The following is an 8,050-nucleotide window of genomic DNA, read 5'->3' as shown; positions in this document are numbered from 1 at the left end:
ATCATTGCTATGCTAGTTGCTTCGTTCTCTCTCTATGTTGTGCTACCTATCACCTGTTTATCAAGCCTCCCAAATTGCCATGTCAGCCTCTAACTTTTCACCCTTCCTAGCAAACTGTTGCTTGGCTATGTTACCGCTTTTGCTCAGCCCCTCTTATAGCGTTGTTAGTTGTAGGTGAAGTTGAGGATTGCTCCATGGTGAACAGGATTATGTTGGGATATCACAATATCTCTTATCTAATTAATGCATCTATATACTTGGTAAAGGGTGGAAGACTCGGCCTTATGCCTGGTGTTTTGTTCCACTCTTGCCGCCCTAGTTTCCGTCATACCGGTGTTATGTTTCCGGATTTTGCGTTCCTTACGCGGTTGGGTGATTTATGGGACCCCCTTGACAGTTCGCTTTGAATAAAACTCCTCCAGCAAGGCCCAACCTTGGTTTTACCATTTGCCTACCTAAGCCTTTTTCCCTTGGGTTCTGCAGACTCAAGGGTCATCTTTATTTTACCCCCCGGGCCAGTGCTCATCGTGAGTGTTGGTCCAACCTGTCAGCCGCTGGTGGCCACCAGGGGCAACTTTGGGCTGGCCTACCGGAAGTTTGGACAATCCGATGTGCCCTGAGAACGAGATATGTGCAGCTCCTATCAGGATTTGTCGACACATTCGGGCGACTTTGCTGGTCTTGTTTTACCATTGTCGAAATGTCTTGTAAACCGGGATTCCGAGTCTGATCGGGTCTTCCTGGGAGAAGGTATATCCTTCGTTGATCGCGAGAGCTTATCATGGGCTAAGTTGGGACACCCCTGCAGGGTATAAACTTTTGAAAGCCGTGCCTACGGTTATAGGCAGATGGGAATTTGTTAATGTCCGGTTGTAGATAACTTGACACCAGATCCGAATTAAAACGCATCAACCGCGTGTGTAGCCGTGATGGTCTCTTTTTGGCGGAGTCTGGGAAGTGAACACGGTTTATGGGTTATGTTTGACGTAAGTAGGAGTTCATGATCACTTCTTGATCATTACTAGCTTCACGACCATTCCGTTTGCTCTCTTCCCGCTCTTATTTGCGTATGTTAGCCACCATATCATGCTTAGTCGCTGCTGCAACCTCACCACTTTACCCCTTCCTTTCCCTTTAAGCTTTGCTAGTCTTGATACCCATGGTAATGGGATTGCTGAGTCCTCGTGGCTCACAGATTACTACAACAACAGTTGCAGGTACAGGTTATGCGATGATCATGACGCGAGAGCGATGTTTGCTTGTCTTGAGTTCTTCTTCTACTTCTTCTTTGATCAGGGATAGGTTCCAGGTCGGCAGCCTGGGCTAGCAGGGTGGATGTCGTTTGAGCTTCTGTTTGTGTTTCATCCGTAGTCGGATGTTACTCTTATGTATCGTGATGTTGTATTCGTGTGGCATTGTATGCCTTTTGTATGTATCCCCATCTATTATTTAATGTTGATGTAATGATATCCACCTTGCAAAAGCGTTTCAATATGCGGTTCTATCCTTGGTGGGACCTTCGAGTCTCTTTAGGATAGTATCGCATATTGGGCGTGAAATTCTTGCAATGGGAGAAGTGCTTAGCTTTGGATTCAATCTTGCGGTGTCCTTTCCCAGTGACAGCAAGTGCAGCAAGGCACGTATTGTATTGTTGCAATCGAGGATAAAAAGATGGGGTTTATATCATATTGCATGAGTTTATCCCTCTACATCATGTCTTCTTTCTTAAAGCGTTACTCTGTTCTTTATGAACTTAATACTCTAGATGCAGGCACGAGTCGGTCGATGTGTGGAGTAATAGTAGTAGATGCAGACAGGAGTCGATCTACTTATCATGGACGTGATGCCTATATACATGATCATGCCTAGATAATCTCATAACTATGCACTTTTCTATCAATTGCTCGACAGTAATTTGTTCACCCACCGTAATACTTATGCTATCTTGAGAGAAGCCACTAGTGAAACCTATGGCCCCCGGTTCTATCTTTTATCATATAAGTTTTTCATCTACTTTTATTTGCATCTTTTATTTTCCAATCTATATCATAAAAATACCAAAAATATTTATCTTATCATATTATCTCTATCAGATCTCACTTTTGCAAGTTACCGAGAAGGGATTGACAACCCCTTTATTGCATTGGTTGCGAGGTTCTTGTTTGTTTGTGTAGGTGCGTGGGACTTTTGAGGAGCCTCCTACTGGAGTGATACCTTGGTTCTCAAAAACTGAAGAAAATACTTATGCTACTTGGTTGCATCACCCTTTCCTCTTCAAGGAAAACCAACGCAATGCTCAAGAGGTAGCATACGGTAATCCTGTACAGGAAGTCATGTTACTAGGCCATGACGAACCTATGAACTATGAAGAAGCGATGATTGTTGGGGAACGTAGTAATTTCAAAATTTTCCTATGCACACGCAAGATCATGGTGATGCATAGCAACGAGAGTGGAGAGTGTTATCCACGTACCCTCGTAGACCGAAAGCGGAAGCGTTAGACAACGTGGTTGATGTAGTCGTACGTCTTCACGGCCCGACCGATCAAGCACCGAAAGCACGGCACCTCCGAGTTCTTGCACACGTTCAGCTCGATGATGTCCCTCGAACTCTGATCCAGCCGAGTGTCAAGGGAGAGTTCCATCAGCACGACGGCGTGGTGACGATGATGATGTTCTATCGACGCAGGGCTTCACCTAAGCACCGCTATGATATTATCGAGGAGGACTATGGTGGAGGGGGGCACCGCACACGGCTAAGAGATCAATGATCAATTGTTGTGTCTATGGGGTGCCCCCCTCCTCAGTATATAAAGGAGTGGAGGAGGGGGCCAGCCAAGGGGAGGAGGCGCGCCCAAGGGGGGGAGTCCTACTCCCACCGGGAGTAGGACTCCTCCCTTTCCTATTTGGAGAGGGAGAGGGAAGGAAGATGAAGGAGGGAGGAAGGAAAGGGGGGCCGGCCCCCCTCCCAATTCGGATTGGGCTTGGGGGGGCACGCCCCCTCCCTTGATCCTTTCCCCTCCTTTCCACTAAGGCCCATTAAGGCCCATATACCTCCGGGGGGGGGGTTCCGGTAACCTCCCGGAGCTCCGGTATTGTCCCAATCTCACCCGGAACCTTTCCGGTGTCCAAATATAGTCGTCCAATGTATCGATCTTTATGTATCGACCATTTTGAGACTCCTCGTCATGTCCGTGATCACATCCGGGACTCCGAACAACATTTGATACATCAAAACACATAAACTCATAATATAACTGTCATCTAACTTTAAGCGTGCGGACCCTACGGGTTCGAGAACTATGTAGACATGACCGAGACACGTCTCTGGTCAATAACCAATAGCGGAACCTGGATGCTCATATTGGCTCCCACATATTCTATGAAGATCTTTATCGGTCAAACCGCATAACAACATACGTTGTTCCCTTTGTCATCGGTATGTTACTTGCCCGAGATTCGATCATCGGTATCTCAATACCTAGTTCAATCTCGTTATCGGCAAGTCTCTTTACTCGTTACGTAATGCATCATCCCGTAACTAACTCATTAGCTTCATTGCTTGCAAGGCTTATAGTGATGTGCATTACCGAGAGGGCCTAGAGATACCTCTCCGACAATCGGAGTGACAAATCCTAATATCGTAATACGTTAACTCAACAAGTACCTTTGGAGACACCTGTAGAGCACCTTTATAATCACCGAGTTACGTTGTGACGTTTGGTAGCGCACAAAGTGTTCCTCTGGTAAGCAGGAGTTACATAATCTCATAGTCATAGGAACATGTATAAGTCATGAAGAAAGCAATAGCAACATACTAAACGATCAAGTGCTAAGCTAACGGAATGGGTCAAGTCAATCACATCATTCTCCTAATGATGTGATCTCGTTAATCAAATGACAACTCATGTCTATGGTTAGGAAACTTAACCATCTTTGATTCACGAGCTAGTTAAGTAGAGGCATACTAGTGACACTATATTTGTCTATGTATTCACACATGTATTATGTTTCCGGGTAATACAATTCTAGCATGAATAATAAACATCTATCATGATATGAGGAAATAAATAGTAACTTTATTATTGCCTCTAGGGCATATTTCCTTCAGTCTCCCACTTGCACTAGAGTCAATAATCTAGTTCACATCGCCATGTGATTTAACACCAATATTCATATCTGTATATGATTAACACCCATAGTTCACATCGTCATGTGACGAACACCCAAAGGGTTTACTAGAGTCAATAATCTAGTTCACATCGCTACATGATTAACACCCAAAGAGTACTAAGGTGTGATCATGTTTTGCTCATGAGAGAAGTTTAGTCAACGGGTCTGTCATATTCAGAGCCGTATGTATTTTGCAAATATTCTATGTCTACAATGCTCTGCATGGAGCTACTCTAGCTAATTGCTCCCACTTTCAATATGTATCCAGATTGAGACTTAGAGTCATCTGGATCGGTGTAAAAGCTTGCACCGATGTAACTCTTTATGATGAATTCTTTTATCACCTCCATAATCGAGAAACATTTCCTTAGTCCTCACTAAGGATATTCTTGACCGTTGTCCAGTGATCTACTCCTAGATCAAAATTGTACTCCCTTGCCCAACTCAGAGCAAGGTATACAATAAGTCTGGTACACAAAATAGTATACTTTATAGAACCTATGACTGAGGCATAGGGAATAACTTTTCATTCTCTTTCTATTTTCTGCCATGGTCAGGTTTTGAGTCTTACTCAACTTCACACCTTGCAACACAGGCAAGAACTCCTTCTTTGACTATTCCATTTTGAACTACTTCAAAATCTTATCAAGGTATGTACTCATTGAAAAATCTTATCAAGCGTCTTGATCTATCTCTATAGATCTTGATGCTCAATGTGTAAGCAGCTTTACCGAGGTCTTTCTTTGAAAAACTCCTTTCAAACACTCCTTTATGCTTTCCAGAAAATTCTACATTATTTTCTGATCAACAATGTGTCATTCACATATACTTATCAGAAAGATTGTAGTGCTCCCACTCACTTTCCTGTAAATACAGGCTTCACTGCAAGTCTGTATAAAACTATATGCTTTGATCAACTCATCAAAGTGTATATTCCAACTCCGAGATGCCTGCACCAGTCCATGGATGGATCACTGGAGCTTGCACACTTTGTTAGCACCTTTAGGATTGACAAAACCTTCTGGTTACATCATATACAACTTCTTTAATAAATCCATTAAGGAATGCAATTTTGACATCCATTTGCCAAATTTCATAAAATGTGGCAATTGCTAACATGATTCGGACAGACTTAAGCATCGATACGAGTGAGAAAATCTCATCGTATTCAATACCTTGAACTTGTCGAAAAACCTTTTGCGATAAGTCGAGCTTTGTAGATAGTAACACTACTATCAGCGTCTGTCTTCCTCTTGAAGATCCATTTATACAATATGGCTTGCCGATCATCGGGCAACTCCACCAAAGTCCACACTTTGTTCTCATACATGGATTCCATCTCAGATTTCATGGCCTCAAGCCATTTCGCGAAATCTGGGCTCATCATCGCTTCCTCATAGTTCGTAGGTTCATCATGGTCTAGTAACATGACTTCCAGAACAGGATTACCGTACCACTCTGGTGCGGACTGTACTTTGGAAGACCTATGAGGTTCTGTAGTAACTTAATATGATGTTTCATGATCATCATCATTAGCTTCCTCACTAATTGGTGTAGGAATCACTGGAATTGATTTCTGTGATGAACTACTTTCCAATTCGGGAGAAGGTACAATTACCTCATCAAGTTCTACTTTCCTCCCACTCACTTCTTTCGAGAGAAACTCCTTCTCTAGAAAGGATCCATTTTTAGCAACGAATATCTTGCCTTTCAGATCTATGATAGAAGGTGTACCCAATAGTTTCCTTTGGGTATTCTATGAAGATGCACTTCTCCGATTTGGGTTCGAGCTTATCAGGTTGAAACTTTTTCACATAAGCATCGCAGCCCCAACCTTTAAGAAACGATAACTTTGGTTTCTTGCCAAACCACAGTTCATAAGATGTCGTCTCAACGGATTTTGATGGTGCCCTATTTAAAGTGAATGCAGTTGTCTCTAATGCATAACCCCAAAACGATAGTGGTTAATTGGTAAGATACATCATAGATCGCACCATATCCAATAAAGTGCGGTTACGACGTTCGGACATACCATTACGCTATGGTGTTCCATGTGGCGTGAGCTATGAAACTATTCCACATTGTTTTAAATGAAGGCCAAACTCGTAACTCAAATATTCTCCTCTACGATCAGATTGTAGAAACTTTATTTTCTTGTTACGATGATTCTCCACTTCACTCTGAAATTCTTTGAACTTTTCAAATGTTTCAGACAACACATGGACACATGTCATCTCATCAAAGGCCCACCAACATGCATGAGAAAAAAAACATGTCATCTCGTCAAAGGTCCGCTCAACATGCATGACAAGAAGTTTTTCATTATATTATGACACTTATATTCAAAATACTTTTTGACTACACAATAATAATAAAAAATATTATTCAATTTTAGTTTAAGTGGCAGGAAACGTCTTGATCTTCTTGATCGGTGAGCAGGAGTATATACTACGGTCCGCGGCGCGAAGCCAAAGACACACCTACTCACCGATCAAGAAGATCGATCGAGGTCGCAGCAGCCCACCGGGAAACTCGGTCACCAGCGGAACCGCATCACCCGAGGCTCCCGGCGATGGCGAGCAGCATCAACGCACACGGAGGCGGAGAGGATCAGGCGCCGGCTGCTGCGGTGACCGAGGCCCCACAGAAGGCACCGGAAGCGTCGCCGAACAGTTGTGACTTCCCTGCGTGCTTGAGCAGGGAAGCAGCCATGGCCGTATGGAAGGAGAACCCCCGCAGCCACACCTTCCACGCATGGTTATGGGAGAGCTGGATCAAGGTCGGCGGGACATGCCCCGCGTGCCGCCGCGAGCTGCTGACGCCGTGTGATGATCCGGAGCAAGATCTCTACGCGGTACATCCTCTGCTGCGGTCCAAATACGAGAAGCTTCGTTACACCTTGCAGCATATGGATGGAAGCAGAGATATGTACCAGGAGGATGGCCAGGTCGTCAAGTACACTTCATGGTACAGGCCGTGAAGTACGCTTCATGGTGTTGGTTCCCCTTTCGTGATTATGTACTCTGTGATGTAATTCAGTAACTTGCACCATCATTGCGATATATTTCTTTTTTCTTTGGATAAAGCATTGTGATATATTTGTCTTGGACATTGTAACGCAAAACATGGTTTTCACTCTAATAATAACTCTTCGACACACAATTTATTTTGTATGCCTGTCCATCACGCTCTAGGTTTATTTATGTGCATGCTTTTGCAAGGTGTAGTATCCAGCGAATCCGTATATGTCGATGCATTTGTCAATTCCATCGTAATCATTTGGTCGATCAAAATTGTGTTTCCGCAACGCGTTGGGGTGTATCTTGCAAAAACACTTCATGGTGCTGGTTCCCCTTCGGTGATATATGTGCTCTGTGATCTAAACATTCTTATATTAATTTACGGAAAAAGTATTTCTTTTTTCTTTGTGATAAAGCATTGTGATAAAGTATACCCTTTGATATTGTTACCCGCAAAAAGAAAAAAGAAGATATTTTCACACAAAACATGGTTTTCACTCTAATAATAACTCTTCGACACACAATTTGCTTTGTGTGCCTGTCCATCACGCTCTAGGTTTATTTATGTGCAGCAAGGTGTAGTATCCAGCGAATCCGTATATGTCGGTGGATCCAGTGCTGTAGCCAGCCCAATAAGTCAGGGTGGTCCATCAATAAAATATTTACATAAGCTTAATTATTTTCAAAGAAATATTTTTTTACTATACTATATACAAGCTATGGGGAAATTCCAGGATGGTCCATGAACCACCCTGGCCACCCCCTATCTACGCCATCCGTCAATCCCGCCGTAGTCATTTGGTTGATCGAAATTGTGTACCAAGGTCAATCAGACCGATCCCCCCTTGCCCCCACGCC

The sequence above is a fragment of the Triticum dicoccoides genome, chromosome 3B (genome assembly GCF_002162155.2).
Source record: "Triticum dicoccoides isolate Atlit2015 ecotype Zavitan chromosome 3B, WEW_v2.0, whole genome shotgun sequence".
Lineage (NCBI taxonomy): Eukaryota > Viridiplantae > Streptophyta > Magnoliopsida > Poales > Poaceae > Triticum > Triticum dicoccoides.
The sequence above is the reverse complement of the archived record's forward strand: the minus strand, read 5'-3'. Positions refer to the sequence as shown.